General features: G+C 42.8%; 1 protein-coding gene across 3 annotated transcripts in view; it reads left to right on the top strand.

The window, feature by feature from the left end:
- CUNH4orf19 (chromosome unknown C4orf19 homolog) overlaps window positions 1–16840 on the top strand; it is an 86539-nt gene that overhangs the window by 55723 nt on the left and 13976 nt on the right. For all 3 annotated transcript variants that reach the window (XM_019414439.2, XM_053901627.1, XM_053901628.1), the window contains one exon: window positions 14683–14732. The gene's annotated coding sequence lies outside the window, so the exon portion shown is untranslated. The remainder of the gene's footprint in view (window positions 1–14682; window positions 14733–16840) is intronic.

Here is a 16840-nt window from a genome sequence, read left to right as displayed (position 1 = left end):
GAATACCTGCTACTTTATGGCATTTACATTCTAGCATAGAACAGCATAGAAGCAGGTAAAAATCCGTTCCTTTATTCATCAAAAAAAGTTTGAATGCCTTTTGTATTTCAGGCACTCTTCCACATACCAAAGGCTCAACTGTGAAAAATTCAGACTTTTGTATGAGATGTGCAGAGCCTGCAGTGAGAGCTAAACCAGCCTAGAGGGATCCAGCACTCTTTCCTTTCTAGAAGAGGCCGAGATGGAGTGAGAAGTCACAGTCAGCCATGTAATATAAATACAGATATCTATAAATATAAATATCTCTTTCCAGGGAAGACTGTTCATATGCAGTCTCAGTTAAAATTCCCACAGTGTAGGGGCTCCTGGGTGGCTCAGTCGGTTAAGTGTCCGACTTTGGCTCAGGCCGTGATCTCATGGTTCGTGGGTTTGAGCCCTGTGTCCGGCTCTGTGCTGACAGCTCAGAGCCTGGAGCTTGCTTTGGATTCTGTGTCTCCCCTTCTCTCTGCCCCTCCCATGCTCATGCTCTGTCTCTCTGTCTCTCAATAAGAAATAAACATTAAAAAAAATTTTTTTTTTTTAAATTCCCACAGTGTAGGGGCACTTCTGTGGCTCAGTCTGTTAAGTGTCCAACTCTTAATTTCAGCTGAGGTCATGATCTCATGTTTCCTGGGTTCCAGCCCTGCTTCAGGCTCTGCTTGGAATTCTGTCTTTTCCTCTCTCTCTCTGCCCCTCACCCACTCACACTGACTGTCTCTGTCTTTCAAAAAAAATTAATAAACTTAAAAAAAAAACTCCCACAGCATAAACGCATGAGCTGTGTTTGAAATAATTGAGGATTTCTTCTCATTAACCTGACAACCTCCACCCACCGTTGTTTCGGGGATTTTTGCAGATGGGGCCGGGAGCCATAGTGATGCCAAGAGCAGGACAGGGAAGAACAGGAAGTGGAGAAAGGGTAGGAAATGGATTTCAGTGGCCCTTTGCCCTTCCTTCAGGCTCTTCCCTTAAATACCCTCTGCTTGTTTTCCTCTTCTTTCAGGTCTGCCCCAACTAAGGTGTGTTTGGTCAAAAGATCAGTAAGTCACTTTATTTTGATTCCACATTTACCGTGAACTTAAAAAAAATCACTATTTTAGGACATATGCCCTGAGAGATAGGAAAGGGGCATCATCATCATCATCACCACCACTTTATGGGTGAGGAAATTGGTTTCCTCTCCATGAGCGACTTTGCCGAGTCCACGGTTAACTGTGGCAGTACCATGACTAGAACCATGTATCTGGGGACCCAGAATCCCAGTAGAGTGTGGCCCCTTCAGGGTCTGTCAGAGCTCAAGTCCTGGCTCTACTGGTTGCTTGTCAGCCAGTATAAGGCAAGTTCCTTAACGTATGTAATTTTTGCCTTTCCCCCTGTTAAATGGGCTTAAAAATAGTACTACCTCCCAGGGTTGTTAAAAGGGTAAAATGAGACAATGGACATAAAGTGCTTGACACACAGTAAGCACTCAATGAATATGTATTATTATTATTCTATCATGATTACTAGGCGCTAAATCAGATTCTGTGATTACAAAACTGAGTAAGACACAGCATCAGACAGACAGACATCTTAACTGACCACGTGGCCATGAGATAGACTTACAGTGACCAGTTGGCACGGTGCACTGATGTGCCAACTCCATTTGGAGTTGGGGACCAAGGGTCCAACAGTCCTCACAGAGCAGATCACGATGAGACTTTGATCTCAGAGATAGAATTTTGCTCACCTTGAAAGGTTGAGCCCAACTCAACAGATGCGCTTATATTAGTTATCCATTGGCTGCGTAATCATCCCCAAATTAGCACCTTAAAACAAGAAACGTTTGTTTCTTGTTTCTGTGGGTCAGGAACCCAGGCACCGCTTAACGGGGCATCTCTGGCTGAAGGTCTGTCATGAGGTTGCAGGCAAGCCGTCGGCCAGGCCCGTGGTCATCTCCAGGCTGGACAAGACCAGGAGAATCTGTTTCCACGCTCACTCAGGTGCCTGTTGGCAGGCCTCCAAAGATCCACTTCCAAGTTTGCTCGCATGGTTGCCGGCACCCTTTGGTTCCTCCTCACAGACTTTGTTCATCCTGGAGAGCTGGAGTCAGCATTTTTTCTATAGAGGGCCAGATAGTAAATATGTTAGACTTCGCGGGTCGTTCGACGTCCGTCGCAAGTATCGGCCCTACTGTGTGGCACAAAAGCAGCCATGGACAAGTCATGAATGAATGGGTAGAGCTGTATTCCAATAAAATTTGATTTACCAACAAAAGTGGCCTAAACCCTGCTCTGGATCTCTACAAGGACAGCAGCATGATTTAGCAAAAATTATACTGATGGCCACTTAGCTTCTCAGGACCTCAGTTCCTAATCTGTTAATACAACTGGGTTAGATTAATATTTTTTCTTGGGGACTTCCCAACTCACAAATGCTGTGATTTTAACTTTAATTTTTATTCATAGCCATTTAATAGTCATTCGGTTGTTCTCTCTGTCTCTGTCTCTCTGCTAAAATCAGTTGCTTAACCAGAGTGTCAAAATCCTTTACAAATCTCGCTTTAGAATGGAAGAAATTTAAAGGACAACTTCACTGACATGTTCAAGTTCCTCCTATTACCGCAGGTAGTCGCTGTGACTCATGGTATGGCAGGCCAGCTTTGGAGCAGAGAGTGATAGGCTCTCGGCTGCACGGCTCTTGCCTCCCTACATGAGAAAGAAAAGTCCAGAAGCTGGAGGTCCAGTAGCATCATTGCTACTGGTGATTGATTGTTTACCTGTGCCCATTTGAAGTCTGTAATCCAGGGGCACCCAGGTGGCTTAGTCGGTTAAGTGTCCGACTTTGACTCAGGTCCCGATCTCACAGTTTGTGGGTTCGACCCTCGCGTCAGGCTCTGTGCGGACAGCTCAGAGCCTGGAGCCTGCTTTGGATTCTGTGTCTCCTTCTCTCTTTGCCCCTTCCCTGCTCACGTTGTCTCTCTCTCTCAAAAATAAACATTAAAAAAAAATAAAAATAAAGTGTATAATCCATAAGATATCAGTTATTAAGGTTCTTAAGATACAGATACTTAAGGAATCACAAATAGTGAAATCTCTACAAGAGGTGAGAGTTGACCCCCAACCCAAGAATTTCTCTTAAGGTAATTCTTCAGAAATCTGTCCCTGATGTTTACTTTTGCATTATACTTAATGGTTAACTTACAACCTGGTTTTTCTGGAAGTATAGTATAGGATCATCATCTCTCAGGCAATGAAAGGGACCCGGTTACTTAATTTTTGTTGTTTTTGAGGCTTTCAGTATATTAAAGTAGTAAAATAATAACAAAGCAAGATTATAAATATTAATATTTTAAATGCTTACATGTACAAATGTGATCTTGCACACAATCATAAAGGTGATAGAATTTTCCTATTCTCAAGATTAAGTATTAATTCATAGGGAACTACAAGTGAATTGTTACAGCAAAATAAGACTGAAGTTCAAAGCTGTGTGATGAACATTCTTTCAAGCCTGTGAATATAGTTCTGGGTGTGTCCTTGGAGATACTTGTCAAGAGTCTACACTTGAGGCCCTTTGTGAATGGGAAGGCCAAGTTCGTTGACCTCCTGTATCCCATATTCCCTGCCTACCCCCACAATAACAGGCTTGGTTGCGTACATCCTGTCATGTTAAAGACTCCATGGTGTTAATGAAAAAAGCTTAAACTCTGAACCCTTGCCTACCATTTACAGTTATGAAACTTACGTGAATTAGTTAAGCTTGCTATTCATGAAATGGAGGTAGTAGTACGTACTACACAGTGTTGCTGGGAAGAAAATGGGGGTAGTGAGTATATAGTATCAAACACATAATGGATGCTCCAGTGTCAGCGCCCCCGCCCCTTTCTTTCTCTTTCTTTCTCTCTTTCTCATGCATCAGATCCAGAGTCCCAAGTTGAGTTTTGAAAATGTGTTGAGGGTAATGCCTGCCAGAGCCCAGTGAAGAGTCTTGTGGCTCCCATGGCCCTGAGCTCCTGTTCACACATGTACCGACAGTGCTACAGCTGCAGGGACTTGGCCCCGGGGCTCTGCCCCCCTCATCCTCTCCTGTTCCCCTCACCTGCCCTTGGTAGAGGAACACATGTGAGGCAGTTTGCACATCTGACACAAATCTCTTATGCCACGTAGGTGAGCAAACTGAGACAGAATGAGACTTTATAAATAGAAAACATAATCTTCAAAGGGCACTGGAGCGCCTACCCACGGATACATCCGTGGGATGACTGTGCCCCATTCTGGGGCCCCTGCTGCCAAGAGAGCCATACCTTGCTGCCTCCACCGGAAAGAGCTTGTGCCGCAGAGAAAGAGAGAAAAGATGAACTCAGTAGGAGTTACAATCCGGGTCTGATTCTCGGGAATCTGTTGTGTGCAGTGTCTCTAATTATTGGGGAAAGGAGAATTTCTGCCTGGGACAGGTCATTGCTAGGCTGATTTTTCTTGCTCTTTTCCTGCACTTCTGAATCGGAACAGTCGTGATGCTGATGCCTCTCAGAGCCAGCATTTCCTGGTTTGTGATGAAGAGGCTGTCCTCTAACTGCTGGGCCCTATAGGTCCTCTTTACTTCGTGTCAGAAGAAAATTTTAAAAAGGAGTGGCAAGGAAAATCAAAATCCTTTCACCCAGTATAATTATGTCATGTTTATAGTCAGCACTGTAGACTTTGAACTTGGAAACTGCAAGGAGGGTGACTTTTACCAAAAATGTAAAGTTCTAGAAATATGAAGCGTTGGCGAGGAATGGTTAATTATCTGGCTGAGGTTCACTTTTGGAATAATTTGCACCATTTGTAACAATCATTGTGGACCTTATGTATTGTCACGGGAAAGGCTAGAAACAAAATGTTCAGTGAGAGAAAGCATGGCGTGAACTTATTTATATTACGTACTGTGCAAAATCTCTGTATAGATGGACATAAACCACAACAAATCTGGGGAAAAATGAACACATAGCACATGGGTAGGTTGCTATGATCATTGCTGACATTTTTTTTGCACTCTTTTCCCAAACTTTGTGTGCTGATACATATGTGTGCATGTGTGTGTAGCATTATATCTAGTTTTATATATGTACGTTATATGAATATGTATACATACAAATATTTGTACATATCATTTTTTAATGAAAAATTTCTTTAAGCATTTGGAAAAGATTGGGGATATTTGTGAACAAAACAGATGCAAAAGCAAACAAAAAAAGTTTGAATGCTTAAATACAGGACTTAGAATTTGTACTGAGGACTAAACTTTAAAATCCATCAATACACGAACTAGCTAATGATACATTCTATACTGCAGATGATTGTGCTTTACTGACGTAACTCAGATCTTTCTTTTTTTTCTGTAGAGATTCTAGATATAAATCATGGTTTTGGTGTGGGGTTTTATTTTTGTGGGTTTGTTTTGGTGGGGTTTTTTGTTGTTGTTTTTTGGGTTTGGGTTTCAATGATATTCCTCTTTGATCACGGCTTCACACAAGGAAAAGATACTTCCTTGTGCGAAATCCTGGTTAACTTCTCATAAGCTCAGACCACAAAGGGCCCCTGTGTGAGGACGCAGGAATTCCTCTGGAATACAGGGAAGGCCCCCAGCTGAATCGTATCCAAGGAAGATGTTGCAAAGCTTGCAAAGCTTGTTGGAAGAAAGGAGCCCAGCTGGGGATCTTTTCTCTCTATTCAGATATTGGCCCTGCCTGGGGGTGGGGGTGGGGGAAACCCATAAAAGAGAACCCGAAAAAAAACAAGCCTGAATGCACTTACAAATTACAAGGAAAAGTTACTTCTTGCACCCGGGTGTTGATGCCAACTCGGGCTTATCATATTTCAAATTTAACTCCACTTGGAAACTTTGTTTTTCTTCTCATGGAAGTTGAAGAAGGTAACAGAGATGGAGACTGTCCACCAGTCTAACTTAGGGTTAGTGTAAACCCTAAGCAAACACCTGTGGAGAAGTGAAGGGCTGGCTCAGGTCACCCAGGCCACCTCTGCTCACTACCACTGGCCTGGGCCCACCCATGAGACCCACACACTGCCCCCAGCTGTCATCATGAACTGCGTGTTTCATCCCATGGGGCCCTGGTGTGGCATTCCCCATGGAACTCTGGCCCGTCCCCGTGGGTCTGTGTCCCACCATGCTGTCTCTCCACCACCCGCAAACCTTCCTGCCAGCCGCCTTCCTCCCATCCTTCCACTTCTCTTAGACCCTGGGAGGATTTATAGGACATACAGTACTTGCCGGTGGGTCTGGCATGTCCTGGGCTTTTGGCAAATCTCATTGCCCTTCCTGTTCCTTCCCTTTGCCCCGCTTTGAACACAAATCCCCCAGGGTGCCTGGGTGGCCCAGTGGGTTAAGCCGTTAAGCATCTGACTGGATTTTGGCTCAGGTCATGATCTCACAGTTCGTGAGTTCAAGCCCTGCATCTCTGCGCTGACAGCATGAAGTCTGCTTAGGATTCTCTCTCATCCTCTCTCTCTTCCCCTCCCCTGCTCTCTCTTTCTCTCTCAAAAAAAATAAATAAATAAATAAACTAAAAAAAAAAAAAAAAAATTCCCATGCTGTTGTAGGTACTTCATTTCCTGGTCAATGATAGATCCTTTAACAAAAGCCAGGAAACCGGGTCGTGATGAGAAGTGAGGAGGGCCAGCCCTCTCCTTCACATGGGGCCCTTCCTGACCAGCGTGCTTATTGCTTGTTGGGGATGAAGGACAGCGAGAAGAATGACAGCCGCCATTTTTGTGTTTCTGCCACCTGCTTAGCCTGATCCGTGCTTTACCTGTGCCCCTCACATCTAAAAACCACATAAAGGCCCAGAGAGGTTGAGAGATTTGCTCGAGGCCACAGAGCTAACGAGTAGTGGCACCAAAATTCAAACTCAGGAGTTTCGGAGTTCTGCAGAGCTCTTTCTTCCCTCCTCCCACTGTGCAAAAGTGCTTTCCCAACGACTCACAGAGTCTGGTCACCAGTAGCATTTGCTCCCTAACATCTGTGCGTGGTCAAACAGTATCAGGAGATGCAAGAAATACCCCTTCCTCGCTCCCCAAGTGGCTCCAGATGAAAACAAAACCTGTAACAGAGTAAAAATTCCTTTCCATGGACAGATAACTTAGCTGGTTAAATATCAAGCTCTTCAAAGCTCTATTTACTAATAGACCCATGGAATGTGATCCCTTCAGGGGTTTAATGTACTTGAAAAGCACTGTAGGAATCACCATTTAAGAACCTCCAGACCAGCACCATCCAATAGAACTTTCTGCCACGAGGAACATGTTTTAGGTCTTACGTTGCCCAGTATGGTAGCCACTAGCCACAGGTGGCCAGTGGTTACCATGTGGACAGCACAACTCTAGAAAATTCTGAAAGGCTCATTGCTGGTGCCCACATTTTCATAATACTTTGCTTATAAGCTCTATTATATCACTGGATCATAATTATTTGTTTACGTTTTGCCTACCTCACTAGGTTATAAGCTTTACGTCTTATTCATTCTGCTGTGATCATCTACTGGCACATGGCCTGGCCCACAGTACGAGATGTTGAATAATTAATGTAGGTTAAGAAAATGGATGTGACTCAGCTCTTTCAAAAGCATCTTTGTTACTGCTTGCTCTCGTCTGGTGTACCCTTTCTCGAGATTTTGCTCTTTACGACTAGATCGGTTCCCACATCTTCATACGTGGGAGCCCTGACTGCTCACTTGTGAGCACATTTTTTCTTTCCTCCAAGGAAAACACTTTTTTTTTTTTTTGAAAAAGCAGGTTTTTTTTAGCTGATTATTTTGGTTATTTGTTTCTCTCAATGAATGTTTCTAGCACCATGTCTTGATATTCTCTCAGTTTTAGACGTTATTCCGCTATGGAAGATGATTCGGCTTCTACCCTCTGCCCTACCGCACACCAGAAATGTTCCCAGTCCCTGCTGCGCACCCCCTCCGGTCTTAGTTTGGTGAATACCAAGTATCTGTTACAACTCTGTAAATGTTCTTCCCAGCCAGTCCAGGTGGAAAAGTATAATTCCATTTTCTCTGGGGTAACAAATGGCTCATTTTTTCATGTGTTAAATATTCTGCATACTTATCCTGATTCAACCCCAAATTCTTTTCTTTTTTTTTAATGTTTATTTATTTTTGAGAGAGAAAGAAAGAAAGAAAGAAAGAAAGAAAGAAAGCAAGGTGGGGAGAGAGAGAGAGGGAGAGGATCCAAAGCAGGCTCCGTGACCGGCACCAGAGAGCCCAATGCTGGACTTGAACTCATGAACTGCAAGATCATGACTCAAAGTCAGGTACTTAACAACTGAGCCACCCAGGTGTCCCACCCCAAGTTCTTTTCTTATCGTATATATCTTTCTCTTTGGGATCCTTCAGGGATTCTATCAATTTCCTCTCTTAAAACTGCCCAGAGCCTTCTTGCCTTGTCCAGTCCAAATGAGCCGTCCCTGTGACTGTGTCCACTGCTGGCATTCTGGGATCTTGGCCACTCTCATCCTGGGGGACACTTTGTCCCTCTCCTGTGTTTAATGTCCTGTTTTCTGTATCCCTTGCTTCCCCCTCTTGGTTTACTCCTTCATTTGTTTGTGACATTTTCCAATAGCTTCCTTTCCGGGAGGGGAAGGTTGTGTGAATGGTAAGTTTTTTGAGAACTTTCATATCTGAAAAGATCTTTATCTACCTTCTCACTTAACTGGTCATTTGGCCTGGCTTAGAATGAGGGTTGTGTGTGGGCACGCGCACGTGTGTGTATGTGTGTGTGTGTTTAAGGAGTCTACAACCGTTCTGATCCCCAACTCTTTGGATACGACCTGATTTTCTCTTTCTAGAAGCTTATAGCATCCCAGTTCTGAAATACCACAATGCTGTGTCTTGGCATTGAGTCTGTTTTTATTTATTGTGGTGGGCACTTGGTGACTGCTTTCATTTAGAAACTCATGTCCTTCAGTTACGTGAAATTTTCTCAAATAATTTTGTCGATGAATTCCTCCCTTCCTTTTATTCTCTCTTTTTCAAGTTTCTGTTGCTTGGACGTTGGATCTTCTGGACTGATCCTCTAGATTTATTTTATCTCTTCCATTTGATTTTCTGTATCTTTTTTTTTTCCTACTTCTATAAGATTTCCTCTTTTTCTTCTAGACTCTTTATTGAAATTCTGTGAAATATTAATTTTTGTTGTCTTGATTTCGTTTCCAAGAGCTTTTCGTTGTTTTTGTTGTTCTCTGATTTTTTTTTTTTTTTAAAGATCCCCTGTTCTTTTTGGATACAGGTGACATGGTGAGGATATTATTGTCAATCGTTTTGTTTTAGCTTTAGTTTTCTTCTCCCTACTTTTTGTTTTAAGTGCTTTTTGGTTGGTCGGTTGGTTGGTTTCGATCTCTGTCTTTCGTATTAGAGACTTCCTTAGATGTCTGGAGGACAACTTGAGGGTGACTGCCAGCATTCCCAGAGCCAAGGAGGGGAGCAGGCTGAGGCTCTCAGCACTCCACGTGCACACGTTCACTTAATCCCCAGTTTTGGATTCAGAACCCCTGCCCTCTGCTGTGTGTTCTCTACTATATTCCTAGTCCAGAGACCCTGTTTTACCCTTTCCAGACACTAAACTTACATTCTTTAGGTGAGATAAAGAGCAGAAACCACTCCAAAAGCTGGGAGTGCAGAAAGGGATTTAGGAACCTGCTTTTTTTTTTTTTTTTTGTAATTGTTTTTTAATGTTTGCTTATTTTTGAGAGAGACAGAGACAGAGCACGAGCGTGAGAAGGGCAGAGAGAGAGGGAGACACAGAATCTGAAGCAGGCTCCAGGCTCCTAACTTGTCAGCACAGAGCCTGACGTAGGGCTCGAACCCATGAACTGCGAGATCATGACCTGAGCAGAAGTCAGACACTTAACTGAATGAGTCACCCGGTGCCCCCTAACTGCTTTTTTTTTTTTTTTTTTTTGATGCTTATTTATTTTTGAGACAGAGAAAGAGCATGAACGAGGGAGGGTCAGAGAGAGGGAGACACAGAATCTGAAGCAGGCTCCAGGCTCTGAGCTGTCAGCACAGAGCCCGATGGAGGGCTCAAACTCACGGAGTGTGAGATCATGACCTGAGCCAAAGTCAGACGCTCAACCGACTGAGCTACCCAGGCGCCCCCCTAACTGCTTCTTAAACAGCTTCCAAATCATGCTGATTCTAGCCCTCCCTTCTTTTTCCCTTCTGTCCTAAAGCCTTTAAGGATTCTGCTAAATTGGGCTGATTCTTGGCTTCCTACCCTACTAACTTGCTAGTTAACTTCACATCCATGGGCTTTCTGTTTTTATGGACCTTTGCCCTCTCTGTGAGCTATGCATGCCTCTTCCTTTGTAATGGGAATTGGCTGGCTGCATTTGTTCTGTCTGCCACCTTTCCCTTAACCATCTCCCCACCCATCACTCCAACTCAGAAGGCTAAATGCTGAACTCAGGCACTCTCAAATACTGCACTCAAATAACAGGTTCTCCTTCCACCTGTTCTGTGTATGGAACCACCATTCTTTCCATCTGCCAGCCTCCAAGAATGAGAATAATTTCAGTAACTCCTTTTGCCATGCAAATCCTTTCTTTCATGGAGATCTGGCTTTTTATTTTTCATAAAACTCAGTACATATTTGTGGAAGTCCTACTTTGTATTCCTTGTTGAAGAAACAAAGATAATGAGATGTGACCATTGGACTCAAGAAATTTCCAGTGAGTGGGAGGGAGAAAAACAGAAACTGACTCATTGGTGATGATGATGATGGTGATGGTCATGGTGATGGTGACAATGACAGTGGATGAAAAATCATAGCTAATGTTAAGATTATGGTTTGTACCAACCCCTGTGCTCAATACTCTACTGTTTTCTTTCACTTAACCCTAACTGCTCTCTGAAAAAGGTACTATATAATTGTTATTTTACTCACAGTGAAATGGGTAGTGAGGCAACACACCTTTCCCAAGACACTATATGTAGTAAGTGTATACACCAAACCGCTAAGAGAAACCAGGGACAGTAGAAATCAATGCCTAACTCAAAAACCAAAGAAAGCTTGAAAAGCTAGTTTTCCACATTTGCTCTTTCCTTTGGGTTTCTCTTTGATACCACCACATACCAGGCTCGTCCCATCTCCTCACTTAATTCAAAGGATCAACTCTTAGCAAGTCTCTGCACAGAACTCTTGCGGTGTTCCTTGTTTGTTGCCAGCAAGGGAGGCTTTTTGATGTATTGCTGCCATTCTGCCACTTGCTGCTCGGGAACCTACCCGCATCACCAATCAGGTCACATTAGGTCTTCTGTGCCTACTTTCAGAGGCCCCGGTAACCTCAGAGATGCCATTTTCATCTCCAAATCCATAGCATGGGCCTCCCCACTGTCTTTTGCACGAGTCCCATATTCTCTCCTACCCCTGCCCTGTCTAATTTCTGCCACCTCCCATGTCTGCATTTCTCCATCAAGCCTTTCCTGGCAGCTCGACCACACTGGGATTTCTTCTTCCCCCAAACTCTCATAATACTTAGGCCTGATTGGTTTTACCAGCCACTGGGTCCTCACCACGGACAACCCAAGGTAATGTCAATGCTATCTTGCCCAACAAATAAATTAGCCAATAAGCACCAACAAAGCAGGTGTACCAAAATATTTTCTTTGGAAAGAATTTGTTTCAAAAAGTCATTCTGGGAAAAAAAATAGAATTCATTTGAAGGGTCTTATTTCTGGTTATTATTTTTGTTTTGATACATGATCTTTATGTAGTGCTTAGAAGTAAAATTCTTAAGTCCATCTCTGGATATTGTTAGTTTTCATCTTAGAAGGTTCTTCGGTTAGGGGTGCCTGGCTGCCTCAGTCAGTAGAACATGGGACTCTTGGCCTCTGGGTTGTAAGTTTGAGCCCCACATTGGGTGTAAAAATTACTTAAAAATAAAATCTTTAGTTACAAACAGAGAGGGAGGGAGGGAGCCAAACCATAAGAGACTCTTAAATACAGAGAACAAATGAGGGTTGATGGCGGCGGGGGGGGGGGGGGGGGGGGGTGAAAATGGGTGATGGGCATTGAGGAGGGCGCTTGTTGGGATGAGCATTAGGTGTTGTATGTAAGCGATGAATCATGAGAATCTACCCCCAAAACCAAGAGCACACTGTATACACTGTATGTTAGCCAACTTGAAAATAAATTATATTAAATAAATAAATAAATATAGCAAATAAATTAAATTAATTAATTAAATGAAGATTCTTGGGTAAATGGACCGTGTCTTATATAATATTCATCTAATTGTGTTCCAGGTAGACACTTATTTAACGTAGGATATATTTAGTAAATATACACATAATATATTCCTGAGATAACAAATTATGGTATTAAAATGCCACATTTCAGTGAATATTTGATGTCACAGATTATAACATGTACTGTTATATACCACAAAAATAGAAAATAATGCCTCAAATTTAACCATGATGTGCCAGTGAATGTAAGTTGCATTTCAGTTTCAGAAGTGTTAAAAAGTGAATGAATACATGTGCATCTTAGATCTGATTAAATATGTACACTGTTGTTTTATAATATAATACATTGGTATTAAGCATCTTAAAGTTCCCAGTGATACTTATAACTCATATTTTCAGAAGTCATGCCGTGTACCTCTATATGCAAGTCACCGTGTCAGAAGACACAACATGTGCGTGAACAATGGTGAAGCCGTGACCCCTCCCTACTAAACGTTTACAGGCCAGTGGAGGGAACGTTATATAAACCAATCACTGTAATAATGAAGGCAAAAAGTGATTGGAGCCGTCCAAGAAGATAAGATTCCACAGAAATGAAAATAGTGGAGTAATTACTTAGGTTTAAAAAAAAAAAATCTCATGGAGGAGGTGGTGTGCAATGAGGTTTGAAGGATCAGTAGAATTTTGCAAGCCAGCTGGGAGAAATAATATGTGCAAAGGCATAGAAACAGGAAAAATGTAAGCCTGTTTAGAAAAGAGTAGAAAATCCAGATTGGCTGAGAGTAGGGGTGGCTAGAGAAGCTTCAGAACTAATCTAGCAGAGCCACTCGTGCCATATTGTGGAAGGTCCCGAATGCTGAGCTGAGGACGTTAAAGGACATTGGCTGGCAATGCAGAACCACTTAAGGCTTCTTAACAAGGGCATGGCTTGTTGAGAGCTCCTTCTCATTCTGTGGATCTCAGTTTAAATGCTCCCTCTTCAAGGTCCATTCTTTACTCTTAAGTAGGGTCTTAACTGTAACTCCAAACTGCCATATCCATCTGGTTTCCTTCAATGCACTTGGCACATGGCAAGTCTACCAACCACATGGCAGATTCCAAGTTCCTTAAACACCGAGAAATCCAGAATACTCACTCTTTTGCAGCTAGGGCTGTCATTTTATAGGGTACACCCCATGTGGGTGTACCATTCCCTGCAGTTTCCTGGAGCCTGGCACACAGTAGGAATTCAGTGATTTCACTAAATAATAACTCCCATCATTTCCTGTCCTCTGTTTGCCACGTTCCCTGTACCCGAAAGGCCCTCCCACCACATCTCACCATCGTTATTTTTCCATCTGCCACAGTTTCTCTCAAATGTCAGCGAATGCCTGCCAGCCCAGTGACACAACCTCGCAGTCCTGAGATTTTGTTTGTTCCTCTGATGGCATTATTTGTACCCTGCATAGTATTTTAGTGACTTGTAAACTCTCGTTGTCTCCGTGCCCTCCCCAGCCAGATGGCTAGCTCCCTGAGGCCGTGGACTTTGCCTTTCTCATGTCTTTCTTACCAAATAATATTTGAGTTGAATTATGAACGCTGTGTCAAAATTAAGAATAGAATCACCTGACCTTTCAGCAATGTATTCGATATTAAGGAATAATTAAACGATAAGAAATAATACTGAGTGAAAAGACATTACAGGACAGTGAAAGTGAATTACCAAAAGGGTGAAACCATTCCACTATTGTGGAATTCAGTATCTCACAAAGTAATTTACCTGGGAGCAGACTTAGAGCATTTCCTGAAAATGTCGTGTCTTGATGTCGGTGAATTATTCTAATAGTCACAGAGAAGTTGGTAAAAATCTGAACACTAGCTTTACTTTCTCAAATCTTACACACCATTATTTTCACTAAGCAATGCTATTTTCTCAATTATGTATTTTATTAAGATACTGCATATGTATTCATTGAAACTTTGATTATTTGATAGGTCTACAGGGAGAAAATTCCTTGACTTTTTTTTTCTGTTTAGTCGAAACTTTACCCATCAGAGAAGAAGTGCATTGTCATGTGGTATTTACCAACAGTAATAAATAACAACAGTAGCTTTTGGTTATTGAATAATCCCAGCATGCCCAGCATGTGATAAACTACTTACATGTTGTGCCATTTAAATGTCACTACAACCTTTTTATAGAGGAAAACACTGAAGTTGGGTGGTTGTTAATTGATTGCTGATTCAGCAGCTAGGCTGCAAACCAAGGCGTGGCAAGTCCCAAGACACTAGTCTCCCAGGCAAGGGAACTCCGTTCCCCCACCTCACTGCCTCGCACCCCCTCAGGACATGCTGTCTGCTGTCACTTTCAAGATACAACTTGGCTGTGAACAGGAGGCAACTTGCAGACTCAATCTGCAACGTTTTTGTTGTTGCAGGAAGAGAAGTTAAACTTCCAGAGAAACCCAATGGACAATCTCCACAACAGGTAAGCCATTTTCTTTTCCTTTTTATGCTTTGGAGGGAAAAGTCTGTACTTCCCATTTTCCAGTAAATTTTCTATTACTTGGTCTTTCACTGCAGTTTTTATTACCTGACACACGAAAGCCAGTAGACAGAGCAATCCCCGAAGTCTGTTTCTTTCTGGCTTCGTTCAGGTTTGCGTAGAATTTTGTTATTTCCTTTCTAGTTGTGTGGGTCTGGGATGCAGTTCTAAAACATGTGAGATGAGCATGACCCAACTGAGTCTTGACACTGAAAGCTTTACGATATGAGGAACTGAAACAAGATGGCAGAACGTTGCCTTGTTTGAGCTTAGCGAGAAATGTGCACGTCAGACCACTCCAATAACACTCAGCTCTTGTCCACAAATGACTGCAAAAGCACACTGAGTATTCATTTTGGGGTTGCAGATAAATTTTTGCAAGTTAGAGGATTTCACAAATACGAAATCCACAAATAATGCGGATCAATTATACCCATAAAGCACGAAGGTGAACACCAGGTACATAGGAAGCTCTGTGTAAGTTTGATATTTTTATCATCATCATTGTTGTTAAATGTTATTAAATATCCTGAGGGCATCGGGCACCTTTGAGAAGTCTTAGGTATGAGGGATGATGTGATTCAAATGTGTGTCCTAAAAAGATCACATGGCTTCCATGTGGCAAATGTATCGGGTGGATGCAGGTGGCCGGAGGAACTGCAGTAATTCAAATAAGAAAGAGGTGATTTTGAGGAGCCTGGATGGCTCAGTCAGTTAAGTATCTGACTCTTGATTTTGGCTCGGGTCATGATCTTGGGGTTCGTGGGTTCGAGTCCCGTGTCTGGCTCCGTACGGACAGTGTGGAGCCTGCTTGGGATTCCCTCTTCCTTTCTCTCTCTCTGCCCCTCCCCTGCTCACCTTCTCTGTGTCTCAAAGTAAATAAACTTAAAAAAAAAAAGAGGTGATAATGTTGTAGGATGGGGGCAATGGCAGTGCACGAGGAGAGAAAAGGATGGGTCTAAGACAGTATAAGGGATAGCATTCCTGCCTTCACGTTGCATTCACCCTGGAATGTGGTTCCGAACTCCACCAGCACCATTATCTGCTCACCTCTGCCCACAAGCTCTTCCTAATCTTCCTAAGATTACTCAGGTGCTCCTTATGTAACATCGTATGACGTCTTGCAATCTCATAACACTAGACTAGTCATCTGCTTGGATATTATTTATGTATTTTTCCCTTGCTAGACTGTAAACTCTCTCCAGATCCCTGGAATTGAGTTCAGTAGTTGGCACATAATAGGTGCTCAGAAAATGTATGTTGCATGAATGGGTGGTGAGCCCTTTAGCAAAATGGCAGAGGTCCTCTGCCTCTTTGTGTCCTAATAACTAGCAGAGTGGCCCCCAGTTACATGCCTCGGGATTATTGAGGCCTTAGAACCATGTTCAATCTTTTCAAGTGCACAAGCCGTTTTCACTATACTTCCAAGAAACATTGGGGATTCAATTCTGCATGTGCAGGGTCATCTATAAGTATGGGACAATCTTTCTTATCCTATGACCAGTTCATGCTTCTAACCTTGAGTCCTGAGCACCTTTATAAAATGAGGTGATTGAGCGGGATGTTCTCTAAGATTCTTTGTGGTTTGGGCACTCTAGGATACTGGGATTTACTCAGAACTAGGTGATGCCAAGCACCTAGCCCTGAGCTATGCTTCATTATTGGGGCGCCTGGCTGGCTCGGTCAGTTAAGCATCTGGCTCTTGATCTCAGCTCAGGTCTTGATCTCAGGGTTGTGAGTTCAAGCCCTGTGTTGGGTTTCACATTGAGCGTGAAGCCTATTTAAAAAATAAGTAAAAGAAAAAAGAAAGCTGTCATTATTTGTAGCCTTACAAGACTGCGTTGTATAAACTTCTGTCCACATTGCCTCCTCTAAGTCTTCCTCATCCTTTCCAAAACTTGGCTTTTTCTAAATGCTTCAAGTTTCATGCAGACTTCTTCCACCTGCCAGATAAAGCTACTTACCAATTAAGAGGCATACCGTGTGTTGGAGATGCACCCTGATTCCCATGGCTTTCCAGGGAGGATTTGGTCAGAACAATGCTTGTTTGT

The sequence above is a fragment of the Panthera pardus genome, unplaced genomic scaffold, assembly GCF_024362965.1.
Source record: "Panthera pardus isolate Hobbes unplaced genomic scaffold, ASM2436296v1 HiC_scaffold_13, whole genome shotgun sequence".
In the NCBI taxonomy this organism is placed as follows: Eukaryota; Metazoa; Chordata; class Mammalia; order Carnivora; family Felidae; genus Panthera; species Panthera pardus.
This window is presented reverse-complemented; position numbering and strand designations above follow the sequence as displayed.